Source organism: Tupaia chinensis, unplaced genomic scaffold (genome assembly GCF_000334495.1).
Source record: "Tupaia chinensis unplaced genomic scaffold, TupChi_1.0 Scaffold149780_1, whole genome shotgun sequence".
Taxonomy (NCBI): Eukaryota; Metazoa; Chordata; class Mammalia; order Scandentia; family Tupaiidae; genus Tupaia; species Tupaia belangeri.
In genome coordinates this window covers 902,967-927,081 of record NW_006209624.1, presented here as the reverse complement: position 1 = coordinate 927,081, position 24,115 = coordinate 902,967, and the positions used below count along the sequence as shown (strand labels likewise).

At 36.2% G+C, this 24,115-nt stretch overlaps 1 pseudogene; it reads left to right on the top strand.

Annotated features, from left to right (window-relative positions):
- Positions 1 to 24,115, top strand: part of LOC102480043 (zinc finger protein Pegasus-like) — a 78,212-nt pseudogene that overhangs the window by 29,396 nt on the left and 24,701 nt on the right.

The window sequence follows — 24,115 nt, the reverse complement described above, 5'->3', positions numbered from 1 at the left end:
AGTGGAAGAATATGGAAGATTTACTGCTGAGTGAAGCAAGCCAGGCTATGAAGGAGGGACACTGTATGTCCCCACTTAATATATACTGAGTGTCTGCACTCTATAACTGAAACTGATGGGCTAAAGGATGTACAAACACAAGATATGGGTGTGAATGCCAGATGTAGTGTGTGTGGAAGAGTGGGGTCTATGGAAGGACATTTGGAGGAGGGATACAGAGGCAGAGCATTTACGAGATGGGGAGGTGTGGTGTAATCTGTTGAAGATATTTTGATCAATGAGACTGGGGAGAAATGTTCACATATTGAAATGTTCACTTCATAAGCTTTTTGTCATTGAATGTATATAAAAATAAATAAATTCATTATAAAAAAATAAAGGTAACCAGAACTTTTACAATAAATTTCATAAAAATGAAAAGAAAGACTTTAAATCAAAAACTGTCATAAGAGACAAAGAAATAAATTACATAATAATAAACAGTCAATTCATCTGGAATATATAGCAATTAAAAATATACATGCATGCAAAATCTGAGCTGTTAAGTATATAAAGCAAACATCAATGCATCTGAAAGAAGAAACACACAGAAAGGTAATAGTAACAAACTCTAGTACTCCACTTTCAATAATATTATAGAACATCCAGAAAGAAAATCAACAAGGAAACAGCAGGCTTAAACAACATTATGAAACAAATAGACCTAAAATAAATGTTTCCTTTAGTCAATTAGTTTCAGTCACATAGTGCAGGACACAAAACTAATTGACTAAAGGATATAGAAACACAGAATATAGTTGTAAATACCAGATACAGTGTGTGTGAAAGAGGAGGGTCTGAGGAAGGACATTTAGAAGAAAAATAGGGAGGCAAAGCATTAATGGCACAAAGAAATGTGGTATTATCTGTTGAAGATATTTTGTAGTTTTATCAACTGTACTAGGGATAAATGTTCACATGTTGAAATATCCATTTTGTAAGCCAAATAATAATGTGATTGAATGTATAAAAGAAAATGAAATAAAAAAAGAAAAAAAAGAAATGTTTCCCATCATAAGTACACTGTATTTTGATTTGAGAATATTACCAAACACATTATCATCAACAGATAATTTTCTATTTTTGTGTCTTTTAAATGTTTTGTTTCTTTCTTTTCCCCCTAATTCCCTCCATCTCACCCTCTCCCATTTCCCACACTGTCTCTAGTATCCACAGTTGCTGTACATACCTTTATAACTTTCAATCTTTCAGTTTCTTCCAAAAAGTGCTAACATTTAGTATAGATTGCCTCTCTTTCACAGTAAGGCTTGCTTCACTTCATAGTAAGTTTAATTTTATTATAATTTTTATTGACATGGAATAGTTATACATATTTATGAGATGATGTCTTGGTGTATGTATGCATTGTGCAATGATTATCATAATCAAGCTATTCAACATATTAATCACTAATATAGTTACCCTTTTTTGCATGTTGAGAATACTTAAGATCTACTCAGTAACTTTCAATTACATACAATTATTACCTTTGGTCACTGTGCTCTATGCTGGGTATGCAGAACTTATTTATCTTATAACAGCACATTTTTCCTTTTGACCAATATCTCTTCACTTCTCCCAACCACCAACCTCTGGTACCCAATATCTTCTCTGTTTTCATGAGTTCAGCTTCTTTGGGTCCATATGTAAATGTGTTCATGTAGTATTTTTCCTTCTATGTTTATCTTATTTCACTCAGAATAATGTCCTCCTGGTTAATTCACTTATTTAAGTAAAGGCAGGATTTTTTTTTATTTTTAAGGGTGAATGGTATCCCATCATGTGTGTATATGATTTGTATGCAAATGCATATACACATAGACACGTATCACATTTTCCTCATCCATTCATTCACTAACTAAACATTCATTGTTTTCACATCTTGGATATTGTGTATAATGTTGCAGTGAACAGGATGGTACAGCTATCTTTATGAGGTACTGATTACATTGCCCTTAGAAAAATATACCCAAAAGTGGAATTTCTGGACTGTATGGTGTTTTCATTTCTATTTTTTGTCTTTGTATTTTAATTATTTTCTTTATATTACAAATATAATAAATTTGCACACATTTTATATTTATATACTCATAGCAAAATAATTATATAGACTATAGTTTTGTGAACCGTCATTTTAACCAATTCCACAAAGCATTTATTGAAATTCACATATATAGCAAAGCCACAGTAAGACTTGAGTCAAGCAGTACTAATATTGTAGTATAAAACAATGTAAAACTCAAGGTATAGAAACAGTAGACATATCAAAGCATACTTTTCTGGGGAAGGACCCACATACATAATTCTTCCTAAAAGAACTATGTTGTTACACCTCTTAATAGTTTAAGTACTGAACAGAGAGTGCATACAAGTAAATAATTACCCACAGGAAGAGTATTATATAAATGTTTTTTTTTCTTGCTTGCTTTTTAAGGACACTGTGATAAAAATACATAAATTATGGCCTCAAATATACAATATATTTCTGTTACATCAGAGGTTTTTGCTATAGGGCGCATGAGCTCGCCAGAAAGACAGAGAGAGACAGAGAAAAAGAAAGCAAAAAAATCACCCCCCAGGGGTGAGGGCCACACCGCAATCCCTTCTCCTCCATTCTCTTCTCCAGATCTTGGAAACTCATGCACACGCACCAGGTGTGAGTTTAAGTAACCAGGTCTGGGACTCAAACCATGGTCGACTACATGGGAGTTCAACGACATAGCCATTATGCCAACTGTTGGTCCCCAACCTACCGGTTCTTATTTAAAAGCTTTCCACAGCACAGCTATGCTGTGTAATTTAAAACACACACAAAAAATTTCATTTGTACTGTGTCCTTAGAAATAAACATACTATCATATAAATAAAACGTTCAAATTCTATACCATGCATTATTCGATCTTAGCTTCTAATATAAATCTGGGTTTAGTAAAATTTGCAAAATTTTCACTTAATAATTAAGCTGACGGGAATTGAAAAGTTAAACTTGTAGGGTTTCCCAAAGGAGACCTTTATGAATTTCAGTGAAGTATTAGGCATTTAGAGGTTCAGCTGAAGTTTCTGTTGGTAAGGATAAAGAGAATCACAAGGGTCCAAATGTAAAGGAATAGGAAGTCTCAGATGGAGCTGATCTTGACCTTCACAACTAGTCACTTGCTGGTTATGCTCTGGAACACTGCATCAAGGCTATACCAGGTGGTCAGGGTCATTAAAATGTACAGGGAAGTCAGATTATGATTTGGAAGGAATAGCTATAATGAACTCCCTCTTTTGTTGTTCATGAAGTCACCGACTAATGCTGAAAGTGTGAATAATAGAATACTAAAGGCAGAAAACAAAGATTATCAGTTCAATAAAATTCTCCATTTCCAGAAAAGACACACTCTTTTATGGTAAAGTATAAGTAAAGAAAAATTGAATTTCTAGGCGTTAAGGTTGATGCAGTTATTTCTGTAATGATGCTCAGCACATTGAAACTGCAGAAATGATTATGTTAATTTGACATAGCTTATTGGTGTAAAAAATAATGCTGCATGAATCCAGAATAAAATTGGTATTCCTAAAGTTTTGGATGGATGAATATAATGGAAATTGCAATGCAAAATATCAAATGTATTCTGATGATGAGCCTATTTTTTGCGTACACATTGGTTTAATGCAGTATTTTGTAGAGCAGCAAGACTAAGAAAACAGGCAGAATGACAAAATGTCTTGTTACAAAGAGAAAAAAAAAAAGCATATCAGAACCTTGAGTTTTCTTCTTCCATTTGATTTAACCATAATTTATTCCAAGAATGGCCCAAGTCTATCAAAATCACCAGCTGGATGAGGATTAAGGAAGTGGCTCCTCTTATGCCAACAGCAAACCAGGCTGTGGTGAAATAGCCCTTAGAGATGTAGATAAATCTAACCATGATACCAACAATGGCAGTGATTTAGAAGGACCAAAAACACATCTTGTACTGTTGCTCAGGGATCCTTACTTGTTTTTACTTTTAGACAGTAAAAAAAAAAGAAAAAAAGATACATAGCCAAGATAAATTTGATCCAATATTCAGCTTTATAATCAACCAGCATATTACAATCTCTATTCAATCTTTTTATCAGCCATCTTGATTTTAAATCCCCTTCACAGAATCCAGGAATCTTCAGTTGAGTTTCCATCTCTCATGTCAGCATTATACAAGATAGAGCAGAGCCCAGGAGAGGAATAAGAACATAAATAAGGTGAGTCATAGTAGAATTCTTACTATTAGGACAACTATACAGCAAACATGATGCACCAGGGTAGAGACATGGTACCCAAAAGATGATGGAGAAGATTATCAGCACAACTTGGATTGTGACATTGGTGGTGGAGGTAGCCAGAGGCCTCTAGTGAGGTGTTAAATATAAACTGTGATGTCTGCCAGGAAATGTGATGGTTTTCTTCTAAATTTTTTTTGAGAAACCTTCATATTGCTTTTCATAATGGTTCTACTGATTTACCTTTCTACCAACAATATATATAAATTTAATTTTCTACACATCCTCACCAATACTTAACATGCCTTAACTTTTTATAATATTCATCTTAAAAGGTGTGAGGTGATACTTCATTGTGGTTTTGATTTGCACTCCTCATATGCCTTTTGGCTAATTTATGTTTTCCTATGTTGATATGTAAATGTTTATAATGATCTTTTGCCTGTTTTTATTTTTCTATTAATTTGATATGGAATATGGCTGATTTTTCTCATATTTTAGATATTAAACCCTTATCTTATATAAAGTTTATAAATATTTTCTTCTCTTCAGTGAGTTATCTTTTTTTTTTTTTTGGAGAGGTTTTTGCTATAGGGCACATGCACTCACCAGAAAGACAGAGAGAGACAAGGAGACAAAAGTGAGAAATAACTCCCCAGAGGTGACAGCCATGCCACAATCCCTTCTCCTTCATTCTCCTCTCAGGATCTTGGACACACATGCACACTCATCCAGTGTGAGTTTAAGCCACTGCGTCTGGGACTTGAACCGTGGTCGACTACATGGGAGTCCAGTGACATAGCAATTATGCTGAGTTATTTGATTTTCTAATTGTATCTTTTACTATGTAAAAACTTCCTAGTTTAGTTTTGGTTATTTTTAATTTTTTATTATTTGATGATGGGTTGGTTTGTTTTTGTTGCTTGTACTTTTGACAACATAGCCAAAACAATCATTCCAAAGACCAGAGTCTTGAAGGTTTTCCCTTTTGTTTTTATTCTGGGATTTTTTACAACTTCAAGTCTAATGATTAAAACTTTAATAAATTTTAAGTTCATTATTGTGTATGGTATAATAAAGAAACTCCAATTAATATTTCTGCATAAAGATATCTAGTGTTTTCTCCCACTGAGTTGATTATGTCATCACTCTTATTTTTTTATTTTGCTGTACAGAAGCTTTTTATTTTTATATAATCCCACTTATTTATTTTTAATTTTTTGCCTCTGCTTTTGAGGTCTTATTCATAACTTTTTCTTAGACAAACATCTTGAAATATTTCTTGAACCAAAATGCATTTTAAACTCTGGAAATATGACTGTACAATCAAATTTAGACATCAATACAAGGCAACAAGAAAATGAAAATCCAAGGTAACATGCCACCACCAAAGGAAGAATAATTTAACAGCAAGTAACCTCAAACACAAAACAAAAAAATTCTTGTGAGATGTGAACAAAAGGGAACTTCTATAGACTGCTAGTGGAATTGTAAATTGGCTCAGTCACAATGGAAAATAGTACAGTGATTCATCGGACCACTTAAAATAGAACTAATACATGATTCAGTAATTTCGCTGTGAGTATATGTTCCAAGAAATAAAAATAAATGGACAAAGAGATGTCTTCACTCCTATATTTGTTACAGCACAATTTGCAACAACCAAAATTTGAGATCAACCTGTATCCATAAACATACAAATGAATAAAGATAATGTGGCATATATGTGTAGAAAATGGAATCTCTTTGGCCACACAATGGATAAAAATTATCAATTATGGCAACATTAATGGGTCTGGCAGACATAATGTTAAGTGAAATAAACTAGATGCAGAAAGAAAAATACTAAATAGGGCCAGCAGGTGGCATGGTGGTTAATGGCGCTGGACTCCCACACAGTTGACCATGGTTTGAGTCCCAGACCTGGTGGCTTGCTTTTTCACTTCCCCCTCTCTTGTGCTCTCCCCCGCTTACTCTCTCTCTCTCTCTCTCTCTCTCTCTCTCTCTCTCTCCCTCTCTGGTCAAATTAAAATAAATAATATATCAATAAATTTTAAAGAATGAAAAGTAATAATTATGCTCTCTTAAATATAATGGCTAAAATAGTTGATCTCATGAAAGTATAGAACAAACTAGTGATTTCTAGAATCTGAGAGAAAAAGGGGAGAGATGTTTGGAAGTGTTTGATTAATAGACAAAATTAAGGGGGAATAAGATCAAATTTGGGGGTTCAGTAATAGGTTGACAAAGGTAACTACAATATATTATATATTTCTTTTTTTTTTTTGAGAGGTTTTCGCTACAGGACGTGTGCACTCGCCAGACAGACAGAGAGAGACATAGAGACAGAAAGCGAGAAATCACCCCCCAGAGGGGATGGTCATGCCACAATCCCTTCTCCTCCATTCTCCTCTTGGGATCTTGGGCATGCACGCACACGTGCCCGGCGTGAGCTTTAAGCCACCGGGTCCGGGACGTGAACCGTGGTCAACTACGTGGGAATCCAGCAACATAGCCATTACACTAACTGCTGGTTCCCAATATATTATATATTTCTAACAGAAGTGGATTTTGAATATTGTCAACACAAAAAATAATAAATTTTTGATGTGATAAATATAATACCTTAATTTTTTCATTAAATATTATGTACATTTATCAAAACAGTACATTATCTACCATAAGTATATATGATTATTGTTCATCTAATATAAAAACTGAAAAACACAATTAAAACTTAAAAATTTTGTGAGATACAGCAAATGTAATGCTTAGAGGAAAATCTTAAGACTTTAATAAATATAAAAGAAGAAAGACTAAAAAATCAATAATCTAAGCTTCCTCCATAGAAAAATACAAATATTTAAGCAAATTTAATCTGAATTAAATATAAAAAATTAAACATGAGAGCATAAATCAATGAAATTTAAAGCAATATCAATTGAGATAATAAAGATTCAAAATCTATCTTTGAGGTTTGCTAGGTCTTCCACCATTGGTCAAGCCCTCTGTCAGGGAGAAAGGGGCAGGGTCATGGAAGCTTTTCACATACTCCGGAAAAGACTTGTGCATCTTCCAGATACAGTAAGGCATGGGAGTTGTTCTGTGGCATCTTCCACAACTGGCCAAGCTTTCTGCAGGTCTCAGAGCCATAGAGGAGCAGGTTCATCAGGCCCACTTGTCACACATAACATGCAACTATACCTACTACCTTAACATAAGTCTCATCAAGTAAGTGCTCAGCCACATCAAAATTAGAAAATTTTGAAAACAAGAAGAAAACTAGTGTGGCACTAAAGTACACCACAGAGAAGTGTGCAAGCATACAGCCCTGGAAAAAAATCTCAAACTGGTAGGGTAAAGCAAGTGCCTCACCATCAGGAATTATGTTCCCCTAAGAAGAACACAGCAACTCCTCAAAAACTATGAAAACATACACACACACACACACACACACACACACACACACAAGAACTCCTAGAAAAGACAGAAATAGAATTCAGAATGTTTGTTGCAACAAAACTGAAAGAGATGTGAGAAGAAAGGTAAAATCTACTCCAAGAAATTAGATAATCCTTCCAAGACATGAAGGAGGAACTCCATTAAGAGTCAGACACTCTAGAAAAGAATCAAATACAACTTCTGGAAATGAAGAATACAATGCAAGAAATAAAAATCTACCTCAAAAGCATCAATGTCATATTGGATTATGTAGAAGAAAGAACCTCTGATCTGGAAAAAAAAAAAAAAAGCCTGTGACTTAATCCAAACCACAAAAGAGAAAAAAAAATTAAGTAAAATGAGGAAGACATATGGGAAATACTAGAACCATTAAACACCCAAATATCTGAATAATGGGGTTTCAGAAGGCAACAAAGCTTGTAAAGCCAAAGAAAATGCCTTTTATGAAATACTAAGTGAATTCTTTCCAAATCTAGAGAAACATAAAGGTATACAAATCCAGGGAGCACAAAAGCCACCAAATAGAATCAACATAAGAAGATTCTCTGCTCAACACAGGATAGACAGATTGGAAAAATCAAAAGCAGAATTCCAAAAATGACACGTGAGAAGGGTCAAGTTCCATACAAAGGCTATCCAACTGGGCTAACAAGATCTGTCAACTGAAATGATGTTAGTAAGAAAAGAATGGAAAAACATTTAAATTCTTAAAAGATAAACAATTCCAACCAAGAATACTATACCCAGAAAAACTATCCTTAAATGTGAAGAAGAAATAAAAACATTCCCTGATAAACAAAAACAGAACAAATGTACAAAAGTTAGCTAAGTCAGCTCTACAAGAAGTACTGAAAAGAGTACTATATCAAGAAAACTGAACAGAGGAAAATAGAAATAAGCGAGCACAAAACAGGGACCAGCTAATGTCATAATGGTTATGTTGTGAAACTCCCACATAGTCAACGATGGTTTAAGTCCTGGACCCAACAGATTAAAACTCATGGTGGTTGTATTTGCATGTATACCCCAAAATCCTGAGAGGGGAACGGAGGAGAGAGGAATGAAGCATGGCTATTCCTCTGTGGGGTGATTTCTCACTTTCTGTTTCTCTGTCTCTCTAGAGAGCACATGCCCCTATAGCAAAAATATCTCTCTCAAAAAGACCCTAAAATGGCTAACAAAATGATAGAGATAAGACTGCAAATATCAATAATAACATTAAACGTTAATGGATTAAATTTTTCAACATAAAGACACAGAAAAGCTGAATGGTTAAAAAAAATGGAAGCCTTCTATATGTTGTCTACAAGAAACACACCTCATGGATAAAGGCATACATAGACTAGAAGTAAAAGACTGAAGAAAATATACCATGCAAACGGAAATAAAAGATGGCATGACTCACAGTACTGATATCAGACAAAATAGAGTTTAAGACAAAAAATTAAGAAGATACAAAGGACACAGTATACTACTGAAAAGTCTAATTCACCAAGAAGATATTACACTTATAAAGATCAATGCACTCAAAAATGAAGCACACAACTACATGAAAGCAAGACTTGTACATCTAAAGGGAGAGATAGATTACAACCCATTAACCACTGAGGATCTTAACACCTTATTGTCTTCTCTGGATGGATCTTCTAGACAAAAGAATAAGCAAAGAGATTCCCAATATAAATGACAACATAAATTCAATAGACTTGACAGGCATCTATAGACTTTATACCAAACAACCACAATATATAAATTCTTCTCTCCTGCAAGGAATATTTTTAAAGACGGACCATATGGGACCAGCAGTTAGCATAATGGCTATGTCGCTGAACTCCCATGTAGCTGACCACAGTTCGAGTCCCGAACCTAGTGGCTTAAACTCACTCCGGGCACGTGTGTGTGCGTGCCCAAGGAGAATGGATTGCGACATGGCCATCCCCCTCTGGGGGTGATTTCTTGCTTTCTATTGCTCTGTCTCTCTCTATCTTTCTGGCGAGCTCATGCACCCCATAGCGAAAACCTCTCCAAAAAAAAAAAAAAAAAAGGAAAGACTGACCATATCATAGGGCAAAAACCAGTCCTTTACAAATTCAAAGGTATCCAAACTACATATAACATCTTGTCCAACAACAATGGGATTAAACTTGAAAATAACTGCAAAAGAATTCTCAAAAATACACAAACATATGGGGAACCAGCAGTTAGTGTAATGGTTATGTCGCTGGACTCCCACATAGTCGACCGCGGTTCGCGTCCTGGACCCGGTGACTTAAAACTCATGCCGGGTGCATGTGTGTGTGTGCCCAAGATCCCGAGAGGAGAATAGAGGAGAAGGGATTGTGGCGTGACCATCCTCCCTGGGGGGGGTGATTTCTCACTTTCTGTCTCTATGTCTCTCTCTGTCTGGCGAGCGCACATGCCCTATAGCAAAAACCTCTCCCCCCAAAAAAGAAAAAAGAAATCAGTAAAAAAAAAAAATACACAAACATATGAAAACTAAATAACTTACTGCTGAACGACCTCACAATCTCTGAAGAAATTAAGATAAAAATCGAAAGATTCATTGAAAGCAATGATAATGAATACATCAGTTTTCATAACATATGGGACACAGTAAAAGCAGTCATAAGAGGAAAGTTCATAGCAATTAGTGCACACAAGGAAAGGAGACAGAAGGTGGCAAATAGAAAATCTAACAACAGGATTATGACCACCAAAGACTCTTTGCCTAGACTTCACCCTCATGCTCCCCAGATCTAGCTAATTAGAGGACATGGAAGCATTCAAAATTGTTAAAGATTCTGGAGACAATATGAGAAGAGGGTAGGAGAAGGGGCAGAATGTAAGGAGAGCAATTAAGGAGGAAAATAGGGAGGCAAGATATTTACGGGACACAGAAATAGTTTGTCGACGATAATGTGTACTGTATCCTCAACTGGACTGGTGTGAATTGTATTCATGTTTGATAAATACAACTTACAAGCAAAGTGATGTATAGTGATTAAATATATATATATATATATTTAATTTTTAAATTGGGACCAGCAGATGCCGTAATGGCTATATTAATGGACTCCCATGTAGTCGACTGCAGTTTGAGTCCAGAACCCGGTGGCTTAAACTCATGCTGGGCACGTGTGCATGTGTGTCCAAGATCCTGAGAGGAGAATGGAGGAGAAAGGATTGTGGCGTGGCCATCCCCCCTGGGGGGTGATTTCTGTCTCTCTGTCTCTGTCTTTCTGGTGAGCACATGCACCGTATAGCAAAAACCTCTCCTCCAAAATAATAATAATAATAATATACTTCTTTGCTGCCTGCCACTCTTTTGTCTTGCTAATCCCTACCGTTCTCCCTGCTCTCAAAAGACAAACCAATCAGCAGCCATCTATCTTTGAGTTCTGAGCATCCCTATTTGCACAGCATGGCAGCAGTTTTCATTTTTGGACAACATTTTTTTCTTTTTTTTTTAAATTTATTTTGCTTTTTTTCCTGTCCTTTGTTTTTTTCTTTCTTTTCCTTTACTTTTTATTTTTCTCACTTTTCTGCTCTGCCTCCTCACTCTGATTTTCAACACAGGTCTAGGTGCAGAGTAGCCAAATATCTGAATACTTTTAGGGTCAGATTAATCCTCAATTTTCATTGAATCAGCTGTGCAAAGGGGAAAAAAACAGTACTTTTAGAGACAACAGTTCACCTCATCCTGCATTCCTCTGAATACTCTGATTTAACTCCAAAAAGTAGGACAAAAAGTATAATCCATCAGATGACCAGAAACCACCACAGAGGCACAAGAAATATGAGAAACAAAGAAAATATCTCTCCTCTAAGGAAAAAGAATAATTCCTCTTCCTCAACCAAGAATACAAGGGAACTGATGGAGAAGCCAGATAAAGAATTTAAAATATTCACAGTGACAAAGCTAAATATGCAAGAGAAGAGAGACAATGAACTCCAGAAGATGCAGAAGAAAAGAGACACCAAGTTCCAGGAGGTGAGAAGTTCCTGCATGATCTAAAAGAGAAGATACACATCATAAATATAATCAAACAGAATTGTTAGAGATGAAGGCTGTAATATAGGCAATCAAAACATTCTTTGAAAATATCAAAACAGGTTAGATCATGCAGATGGAATCTCAGATGTAGAAGATAGAATCTCTAAGCTAGAAAAATTCATTAAAAGGACTGAGAAAATAACCCGCCAAATGAGAATAACATATGAGTAATACTAGACACCATTAAACACCCAAACATCCAGTTCATCAGTATCTCAGAAGGTGAAGAAACTAAGGTCATTGATAATCTATTCCATGAAATCCTGGAAGAAAACTTTCCAAACCTAGAGAGGCACTCGAATATCCAGATCCAAGAAATAAAAAGAACCCCACATAGAATCAACCCAAGAAGTTCTTCTCCAAGTTATATCATAGCCAGATTGCCCAAAATCACAGAGACAAGATATTTAAATCAACAAGATAAAAATGTCAAGTTACTTTCAAAGAATATCCCATCAGATTAACGTTGGACCTCTCATAGGAAACAATGTAAGCAAGGAAAGAACGGGAAAATATATTCAAAGTGCTAAATGAAAAACTATTTCAATCAAGAATATTATACCTGGTAAGATTATCCTTCATATGGAAAGAAAAGACAAAAACATTCTCAGGTAAACAAAATCTGAAATAATTTACCAACACCAGATCAGCTCTCTAAGAAGTACTGAAGAAAGTGTTATAGCAGGAAAACTAAAGTCAGACACACAGAAATAAGAGTACAAAAAACCACCAAGAAAATAGCCATCTTAATGGCAAGGAGAAGTCTGGAGTTGAATGTTAACTTCCAGAGATTAAATGGAAAAATCAGACCACAATAACACTGCAAATTCAATAGAAGAGAAATTAATTACTACATGTTTGAACTAGTGAAATAGAATTTTTGTACTTTATACTAAAACATTACTGATTTTCTTCAATGTTTTGATTTTTATATTTAAGGATTCCTACCTTCTCTTGAACTGTTGATAGGTTCATCTACTACTATTTGAACTGAATTCTAACCTTTTTCCTGACTTTAAATTCTAAGCAAATTTCTCTTAACATTTTTTAAATTTTAATCTATTAAAACTAGAGCTGATTTTCTTGAAATAAAAAATACATTGAAAATAATTATTAATACCTATTTAATGACTGCAGTAAGCTATATAGCCCCACTGAGGTGCTACTTTGTAGTATGTTCACTTTACTCACTGAGGTTTATGCCTAAAGTCAGACATGTATTCATAGATAGGTATATATCAGCTGTGCTTGCTATTGAAAGTTTTTAAATCAATTAAGATCTATAGTGAATCAATAATATGTGAAAAAGGGCATGGAAAACTGTACATACCAAAGACAGTGTGGGAGAAAGGGAGGAATTGGCAGAGGGGGAGAAGTAGGAAATCAAGGGGAGAAAAAAAGCAAAATATATAAGAAATAAGAAATAGAAAATTATTTGTTGATGATAACATGAATGGTAATATCCTTGATTGAGCCAACATACAATGTATTCTGGACAGAAAATCTCATTTTGTATACTGGATTGATGTATAGTGAATGACTGAAAATAAATTATTTAATTCATTGACTAAAAAAAGAAAATTTAACACACCTCATGGAATTGGAGAAATTTCACCACCAAAAAGACAAAAAAACACCAGAAGAAAATAAATAATAAAGATTCAAGCAGCAATAAATGAAATAAACAATAAAAGAACTATAAAGGCAATAAATTAAATTAAAAGTTGGAACTAAAAAAAAAGAAAACCCAGATAAGATGGACAAATTTCTGGACACATTTTATCTACCAAGACTCAATCAGAAAGACATAGCAAGCCTGAATATACCAATAATAAACACTAAAATTTAATTAGTAATAGTCTACCAAAAAACTCAGGTCCTAATTGCTTCACCATTGAATATTTTTTTTTCATGATTTTTTTTTTTTGGAGAGGTTTTCGCTCTAGGGCGCGTGCGCTCGCCAGACAGACAGAGAGAGACATAGAGACAGAAAACAAGAAATCACCCCCCAGAGGGGATGGTCACTCCGCAATCGCTTCTCCTCCATTCTCCTCTCGGGATCTTGGGCACGCACGCACACGTGCCCGGCGTGAGTTTTAAGCCACCGGGTCCGGGATGCGAACCGCAGTCGACTACGTGGGAGTCCAGCGACATAGCCATCACACTAACTGCTGGTTCCCAGCTTCACCACTGAATTTTTAAAAATTTTAAAAGAAGAACAAATACCCATTTTACTCAATACATATCTAAAAATCCAGAAATAAAGAGCCCACCTAAATTCATTCTAGGAAGCTTTCAACATCCTGATAACAAAATCAAACAAAGACATAAGCAGAAATGAGCAGACTAGTATTCATAATTAATACAGATGCACACATTTTCAACATGATACTAGCAAATCATATTCAATGACACATTAAAAAATTAAATACCACAATAAGGTAAGCTTTATTCCAAGGATTCAAGGGTGATTCAACATATTAAAAACAATATAGTACATGATATAAACAGAGGAAGGACAAGAGCCACATGATCATAAAAATTGACTCAGAAAGAGCATTTGATCAAATAAAATCAAATGTAGCATAACTTCATTATTAAGACTCTTAATAAAATCAGCATAGAAGGAAGATTTCTGAACACAATAAAAACTGTGTAAAAAAAAACCAACTAACTTATACTGAATAAGAAAAATCTGAAAGCTTTTCCACAGAAAACTGAAATAAATAAGACAAGTTTGTTAACTTTCTTCACTCCTTTTCAATACTGTGCTTAAAGTTTTAGCCAAAGCAATCAGAAAATAAAATAAATTTAATTAATAAAAGCATCAAAATAAGGAAAGGAAAAGTGAAATTATTTCTAATTGCAGAAGACATAATAATATACATAGAAATCACAAAGAATCTACAAAGAAACTACTGGAAGTGATAAATAAATAAAGTGGCAGAATATAAATAACATACAAAATCTATAGTATTTCTATACACTAACATTAAACAGACTGAGGGAGAATAGAAGGAAGTAATCCCACTTAAAATAGTCATACACACACACAAAAGATATCTAGGAATGAATCCAAACAAAGAAGTAAAATAACTCTACAAGGAAAATTAGGAAAAACCAAAAAAGAAAGGAAAATGTTACAAAAATTAGGAAAGATATTTCATATTCCTGGAAATAAATAATTAATGTAGTCCAGTACTCTCCAGACCAGGGTCCCCCACAGATCCCAGTGCTAGTCAGAATAGGTAGCGTCTAGGGGCCTCCACCTCAACCTCAATTAGGCTTCTAGGTTCGTCTTCAGGGCTGTGAAGTAATCCCCCAGTCAGGGCTCCCCTGCAGACTCCAGTGCCAGTCAAGTATGCAAGTGTCTTCCTATTGTGCTACTCTGTCCCTCCTATCTTTTTCTGTCTCTTTGTTTTTTAAGAAAACAAACAAACAAACAAAAACAGCTTTTTAGTTTGTATGTGACTTCCTCATGTTAATTTATCTCTTATTCCTACACCTATAATAGAAAGCCTCCAGGGACTCCACCTCTGCATTGGGTCTATGGATTCAGTTTGCGGCTGTAAAGTACTCCCCAGTCAGGGCTCCCCAACAGACCCCAGTGCCAGTCAGGTACGCCAGTGTCTCCCTCTTGTTTTCTCTGTCTCTTAAAACTTTTTCCAGTCTTCTTTTCTTTAAAACAAAACAAAACAAAACAAAAACAGCTTTTGCCTTATTTGTGCCTTCTCATGTAAATTTATCTCTTCTTCCTTCACCTAGGATAGAAAGCCTCTAGGGGCCTACACCTCTGTCTGGGTTGGGTCTCTGGGCTGAGCTTCAGGGCTGTGATGTACTTCACAATCCAGGCTAGGGCTCCCCCGCAAAACCCAGTGCCAGTCAGGTTAATGAGTGTCTCTCTCTTATTTGCTCTCTCTTATAACTCCCCCCACCTCTATCTTTAAAAAAAAACACACACACACACAAAAAAAACAGCTTTTTGCCTTATTTGTGCCTTTCTCATGTCTCATGTAAATGTATGCTTTCTTTCTATACTTAGGAACTCAGGATAGAAAACCTCCAGGGGCCTACACCTCAGTCTGGGTTGGACCTCTGGATTCAGCTTCTGGCATTGAAGTACTCCCCCAGGCAGGGCTCCCCAGAGCCTCCAGTGCCAGTCAGGTACACAAGTGTCTACCTCTTGTACTGCTCTGTCGCTTCTAAACTTTCTCTCTTTTTTTCTGTTTTTAAAAATACAACTTTTAGCCTTCTTTGTGTTTTTCTCATGTTAAATTATCTCTTCTTTCTACACCTAGGATATAAAGGATCCAGGAGCCTCCACCTCTGTCTGGGTTGGGTCTCTGGGTTGAGCTTCAGGGCTGTGAAGTACTCCCCCAGCCAACGCTCCCCAAAAAACACTGATTTTTGCCTTGTTCTTGAAATTCTCCTGTTAATTTTTTTCTTTTTTTCTAAACCAAAAATAAAAAGCCTTCAAGGGCCTCCACCTATGTCTGCATTAGGGCTCTGAATTCAGTTCAGGGCTGTGAAATACTCTCCCAGACAGGTCTACCCCGCAGTCCCCAGTGCCAGTCAGGTATACAAGTGTCTCCCTGTTGTTCTGCTCTGTTCCATCTAACTTTTTTTCTTTCTCTCTTTTTTAGTTATTTTTTAAAAAACAGTTTTCTGTGTTGGTTGTGCCTATCTTATGTTAATGTATCTCCTCTTTCTACACCTCGGATAGAGAGCCTCCAGGAACCACCACCTCTGTGTGGGTTGAGCCTCTGGGTTCAGTTTCAGACCTGTGAAGTACTCCCCCAGTCAATGCTCCACCGAGTACTCCAGTGACAGGTACACAAGTGTCTCCCTCTTGTTCTGCTCTGTCTCTTCTAACTTTTTCCTCTCTCTTTTTTTTTTTTACAAATAAAAACTCATTCTTACCTTGTTTGTGCCTTTCTCATGTTAAATGATCTCTTCTTCCTACACCTAGGATAGAAAGCCTCCAAGGGCCTCCACCTCAGTCTAAGTTGGGTCTCTGGGTTCAATTCAGAGCTGTGAAGTACTTCCCCAGCCAGGGCTACCCCGCAGACCCCAGTGCTAGTAAGATAGGCCAGTGTCTCCCTCCTGTTCTGCTCTATCCATTATAAATTTCTCTCCTTTTGTTAAAAAACAAAAACAAAAACAAAAACAGCTTTTTGCCTTGTTTACGCTTTTCACGTATTAACTCTTCTTCCTATACTTCGGACAGAAAGCCTCCAGGGGCTTCCACCTCGGTCTGTATTAGGTTTCTGGGTTCAGTTCAGTGCTGTGAAGTACACCCCCAGCCAGGGCTCTCCTGCAGACGCCAGTGCTAGTCAGGTATGCAAGTGTCTCCCTGTTGTTCTACTCTGTCCCTTCTAACTTTTCTGTCTCTTTCTTTTTTAAGAAAAAAATCCCAGGTTTTTGTTTTGTATGTGCCTTTCTCGTGTTAATTTATATCTGATTCCTACACCTATGATAGAAAGCCTCCAGAAGACTCCGCCTCTGTCTGGGTTGGGCCTATGGATTCAGTTCAGGGCTTTGAAGTAATCCCCAAGCTAGGGCTCCACTGCAGACCACAGTGTCAGTCAGGTAAGCAAGTGTCTCCTTCTTGTTCTGCTCTGTCTCTTCTAACTTTTTTCTCTCTCTTTAAAAAACAAAAGAAAACAAAACTTTTTTTACTTTTTTCCTTGTTTGTGACTTTCTCGTGTTCATTTATGTTTTCTTCCTACACCTAGGATAGAAAGCCTCAATGAACCTACAGCTCTTTCTAGGTTGAGTCTCTGGGTTTAGTTCAGGACTGTGAAGTACCCCCACAGCAGGGGCTCCCCTGCAGACCCCAGTGCCAGACAGGTAGGCAAGTGTCTCCCTCTTGTTCTGCTCTGTCCCTTCTAACATTTCTCTCTCTCTCTTTTTTTTTTTTTTTGGAGAACAAAACAAAACAGCTTTTAGCCTTGTTTGTATCTTTCTGCCTTTCTCATGTTTAATTATCTCTTCTTCTTACACTTAGGATAGAAAGCCGCCAGGGGCCTCCACCTTATTTCTAAGTTTGGTCTCTGGATTCAGTTCAGAGCTGTGAAGTACTCTCGCAGCCAGGGCTACCCTGCAGAGCCCAGTGCTAGTCAGATATGCCAGTGTCTCCCTGCTGTTCTGCTCTGTCCTTTATAACTTTTCTTTTTTTTTTTTTAATAAAAAAAAACAACTTTTTGCCTTGTTTGTGCTTTTTTTGTGTTAATTTAACTTTTCTTCATACATGTAGGATAGAAAGCCTCCAGGGGCCTCCACCTCTGTCTGTGTTAGGTCTCTGGGTTCAATTCAGTGCTGTGAAATACTTCCTCAACCAGGGCTCACCTGCAGACCCTTTATAACTTTTCTTTTTTTTTTTTTAATAAAAAAAAACAACTTTTTGCCTTGTTTGTGCTTTTTTTGTGTTAATTTAACTTTTCTTCATACATGTAGGATAGAAAGCCTCCAGGGGCCTCCACCTCTGTCTGTGTTAGGTCTCTGGGTTCAATTCAGTGCTGTGAAATACTTCCTCAACCAGGGCTCTCCTGCAGACCCCTGTGCCAGTCTTGTTTCCAAGTGTCTCTTTCTTGTTCTGCTCTTTTCCCTCTAACTGTTCTTACTCTCTTTTTAAAAATTTTTTATTTCTTTATTTTTATTATCATAATCTTCTTTATATTACATTGGATTACATATAACTTTGCAGTGTATTACATTGCTTTTTCAAAAGGGAATGCCATGCATGTCAGTCAATACAGATACATTAATTTCCCCACTTCATCATTCAATATCTTTTCAATGTTTTTCTTCTATTTTTTATATAAAAAAAGTTTTTTGCCTTGCTTGTGCCTTTCTCATGTTAATTTCTCTCTTTTTCCTACAGCTAAAATAGAAAGCCTCAAAGGGCATCCCCCTTTGTTTGGGTTGGGCCTCTGGGTTTGGCTTCAGGGCTGTGAAGTACAACCCCAGCTAGGGTTCCCCAAAGGACTCCAGTTCGAGTTAAGTGTCTCCCTCTTGTTCAGTTCTGCCTCTTCTAAATTTTCGCCCTCTTTTTAAAAAAGACAAAAAAAGACAACAAAACAAAACAAAACAAAAAAATCAGCTTTTTGCCTCATTTGTGCCTTTCTCCTGTTAATTTATCTCTTCTACCTACACCTACAACAGAAAGCCTCCAGGGTCTCCACCTGTCTGGGTTGGACCTTTTAAAATAAAATAAAATAAAATAAAATAAGATAAAATAAAATAAAATAAAATAAACAGGTTTTTGCATTATTTGTGCTATTGTCATGTAAATTTATTACTTCTTACTATACCTAGGAAAGAAAGCCTCCAGAAGCCTCCACCTCTGTCTGCGTTGGGCCTCTGGGTTCCTTTTAGGGCTGTGAAGTACACCCCCAGCCAGGGCTCCCAAAGAGACCCCAGTGGTAGTCAAGAAAGCAGATGTCTCCCTTTTGTTCTGCTCTGTCTCTGCTAAATTTTCACACTCTCTTTTTAAAAACAAACAAACAAAATGCTTTTGCCTTGTTTATACCTTTCTTTTGTTAATTGTAATGTAAATTTATCACTTCTTCCTACACCTAGAATAGAAAGCCTCCAGGGGCCTTTACCTCTGTGTGGGTTGGGTCTCTGCTTTCAGTTCAGGGCTGTGAAGTACACTCCCAGCCAGGGCTCCCTCGCAGACCCCAGTGCCAGTCAGGTACGCAAGTGTCTTTCTCTTATCCTGCTCTGTTTCTTCTAACTTTTTCTCCTCTTTTTTAACAAAACAAAACACATTTTTGCCTTATTTGTGCCTTTCCCCTTTTAATTTCTCTCTCCTTCCTACATCTAGGATAGAAAGCCTCTAGGGGCCTCCACTTCTGTCTTGTTTAGGCCTCTGAGTTCAGCTTCAGGGCTATGCAGTGCTCTCCCAGCCAGGGGTCCCCTGCAGTCAGGTATGCAAGTGTCTCCCTCTTGTTCTGCTTTTTCCCTTCTAACTTCTCTCTCTCTCTCTTGCTCTCTCTTCATTTTTGTAAAGAGCTTTTAGTTTTGTTTGTGACTTTCTCGTGTTAAATTATATCTTCTTCCTACACCTGGGGTGTAGGAAGATAGAACGCCTCCGGGGGGCCACCAACTTTGTCTGGGTTGGGTCTCGTGTTCAGCTTCAGGGCTGTGAAGTACTCCCCAAGCCAGGGCTTCCCTGAGAACTCCAGCTAGAGTCAGTTACGCAAGTGTCTCACTCTTGTTCTGCTCTGTCTCTTCTAACATTTTCTCCTCTTTTTAAAAAACAATAACAAAAACAGAAAATAACACTGCAATCACTTCTCCTCCCCACACGCACAAATGCCTTGCATGAGTTTTAAGCCACTAGGTCCAGGACCTGAACTGTGGTTGACTACGTGGGAATACAGTGACATTATGATTATGAAGTCTGCTGATCTTAGTTGACTTATTTTTGATAAAAGGTACCAGACAATCCTGTGGGAAAAGAAAATATCTTTAGCAAATGATGCTGGAAAATGTGGGTATCCATTTGCTGAAGGATGAAACTCAACTCCTATTTCTCACCATTACCAAAAATCAAATCAAAATGGATCAAAGACCTAAACCTGAGACCTTAAACTATGAAACTACTGGTGGATAACACAGAGGAAACTCTTGGAGACATTGGAGTAGGCAAAGACTTTTTCAAGACTTCTCAAAACACAGGAAATAATTCCAAAAATAGACAAATAGGATTACATCAGGTTAAAAAGCTTCTGCACAGCAAAAGAAACAATAATAAGAGTGATGAGATCAGACTTGATATTGGAGAATATATTTGGAAACTATCCATCAGATAAGGGACTGATATATAAAATATACTGGGAACTCAAGCAACTTACCCACAAAAAATAAAGAATTCAATTAAAAGATGGGCAACTGAGCTGAACAGAAAACTTTCTTAGGAAGACATACAAACAACCAAAAAGTATATGAAAAAATTCTCAACATTTCTTATCATAAGGAATATGAAAATCAAAACCAAAATAAGATACCACTTAACTCCCACTAGAATGGCTAAAATTATAAAAATAAACTATGGGGACCAGCAGATGGTATAACGTTTACAATACTGGACTCTTATGTAGTTTTAGTCTGGGACCTGGTGTCTTAAAACTCATGTTGGGATCAGCAGTTAGCATAATGTCTATGTCTCTGGACTCCCATGTAGTGGACCACAGTTCGCGTCCCGGATGTGGTGACTTAAAACTCATGCCGAGTGTGTGTGCATGCATGCCCAAGATCCCGAGAGGAGAATGGAGGAGAAGGGATTGTGGCGTGGCCATGCCCCCTGGGGGGTGATTTCTCGCTTTCTGTCTCTCTGTCTGTCTGGCGAGCACATGTGCCCTATAGCAAAAACCTCTCAAAAAAAATAATAAAAACAAACAACTCATGCCAGGCACGTGTGTGTGCCCAAATACCGAGAGGAGGATGAATAAGGGAGAAAGGATTACAGTGTGGCAATTCCCCAATTCTCCATGAGGGGGGTGATTGACTTTCTGTCTCTCTGTCTTTTTCTGTCTCTTTCTGTCTCTCCAGCAAGTGCCCATGCCCTATAGCAAAAATCTCTCTCAAAAATAAAATTAAAAATTAAAATAAAGAAGGATAAGTGGTAGTGAGGCTATGGTGAAAAGGTAACTTTCCTATTCTGCTGGTGGGAATGTAGATTAGTACAGTCACTATGGAGAACAATATGGAGGTTCCTCAAAGACCTGCAAATATAACTACCATATGATCTAACAATTCTACTTCTAGGTATATATACACAAAGTATAGGAATACACTCAGCAAACACTTGCACATCCGTGTTTATTGTAGCATTATTCACTATTGATAAGATATGGAACCAACTCAAATGTCCACAAAAAGATAAATGAATTGAAACAAGACTATAATGATAATAAATATTTTTTTAAAAAAGATAAATGGTTTGAAAAAGTGTGGTACATATACGTTATGAAATACTACTCAGCCATATAAAACAATGAGACCCTGGGCATTTGATAGAGAGTGGATGAATATGTAATATTTAATCCTAAGCAAAGAAAGTCAGACTGTGAAAGAGAGACATTGTATGTCCTCACTTAATATATACTGAATGTCTGCACTCTATGGCAAAAACTGAAAGATTAGAAGGTATAGAAACATGGAGAGCAATCGTGGATACTACAGTCAATGTTGAAGTAGGGTGAGAAATGGGTGAGGGTAAAAGGGAGGGAATCAGGGAAAAAGGAAAGTAAAATAGGTAAGGGACACAAAAATGGAAAATTTTCTACTTATGATGATGTGTATGGTAATAACTTGGAACGGATTAATATTGAGTGTATTCATGACAGGAAGACTGATTTTGTATGCTGTAATAATATACAGTGATTAAATATAAAATAATAATATATTTTTTAAAAAGGTAAAAATCTTTGGCATCAACAGATGGTATGGTGGTTAAGGTGCTAGATTCCTACATGGCCGATGTGGTTCAAGTCCCAGATCTGGTGACTTAAAAATCACATTGGGCATGTGCCCTTGTATGCTGAGAATCTCATGAGAAGAATGAAGGAGAAAGGATTGCTGCATGGCCAGTCCCCCAGGAGGTGATTTCTTACTTTGTGTCTCTCCAGAGAGCTCTCACAGTCTCTGGCAAAATCCTTTTTTAAAAAATGTAAAAATTTCAAATTACTAAAAAATTGTACCCATTTTTATTGTCAAGCCTTGTTTATTCTGTTATCATTATAAGGAATTAAATGCATCCACCATGCTTTAGTAGGTAGTTGAGTTTTGTTCTGTTTAACTGAGTATGTAGTGGAAACTGAATTCTTTCAGCTTGCAAATGCTCAATATTTAGTCATATATTTAGGTGTAGATACTATAGGATATTAATTCCAATGTTGTTAAAATTTATTTGTGTCAATCATTATTACTAGCTTAATACTGTTTGAGTTAGTTTGCATTTTTCACTAAAAGTCAGGTGTAGCCAAAGAAAAAGAAAGAAAGGAAAAAGGGAGAAAGAGAAGGGAGGGTAGGAAGAAAAGAGAAATGGAAAGGAAAGGAAAGGAAAGAAGAAAGGTAAAAGGTGAAAAGGAAAGGAGAAAAATAAAATATTACTGTTAAGAATTAATAGATAGTGAGGTTCTAGTTAATTGATGTGTTCCTATGTAAAAATTAAAAATAGCATCCTATCATGTGGGTAAAAGAAAACAAGACATTAACAACATTTCACATTTACTTTATAGTTGTTTTCCTTTTCATTATAGAAAGCAGAAGATAATCAACCAGAATGACTAAATCGACTCTATTGCTAGAGCTAATAAGGTATCTGCTATTCTCCTTAGATATTGGAAACAGGGTCTTAGCGGCAATCTCATCAACTCTCATACTCATGTAATAATAAAATTCTCAATTGAAAGGCTTCTCAGTATATCCAGTCCCCTATTCAATACGCAAACCTACTTTATGTAATCCCTAATAAGTGGCCTTTTAATTTGTCTGAATATTAACTTTTTAAAAAAAGAATTATTTTATTTGACTTTATTTATTTTAATTTGACCAGGGAGGGAGAGAGAGAAAGGGAAAGGTAAAATGAGAAAGCAAGCTGTCAGGTTTGGGACTCAAACTGTGGTCAGTAATGTGGGAGTCCAGTGCGCTTAACCACCACACCACATGCTGGCCTATTCGTTTGAATATTTTCATTGGCAAAGAATTTATTAACAAAAAAAATGAACAGTTGACTGTTATATGGCCTTAATAGGCAGAATACTTTTCCTAAATTTCTGATACCAGACTCTTATAATTTCCACATGAGTCTTATGTCTAGCTGCTACAACCAAAGTATATTCTGCAGAGGAAAAGGTTCATGAATTACTCTGGGGGGAAAAAAGGAGGGATTTTTTTGTAGTTAAATACATTTAGAATTTGTGCTCTTATTCACCTCCAAAGTTTAGTGATTCCAAATAATCAGTGTATTAAAGTCTTAGAAATAAAATGGCTAAGATATCAATTTAACTTTGTTTAACATAGTATTTCTCACAATTATTAGACAATGGGATCCTTTGTTTCCAGGGATATATATTAACATATTTTGAAACCGTAGTTGCTTAGAACATACTCTGAGAAATATTACTTAACAAATAAAAATAATTCATTCTTGTCCCTGTGATAGCTTTAAAAGAAGAATTATGACCTTCTCAAGTCATTTAACATTTCATCTATATTTCCTTCCCCCTTTATTACAGAGTATAGATTTAATATTGTTTTCTTTTACCTTTTCTTTTATTTATTTATTTATTTATTTATTTATTT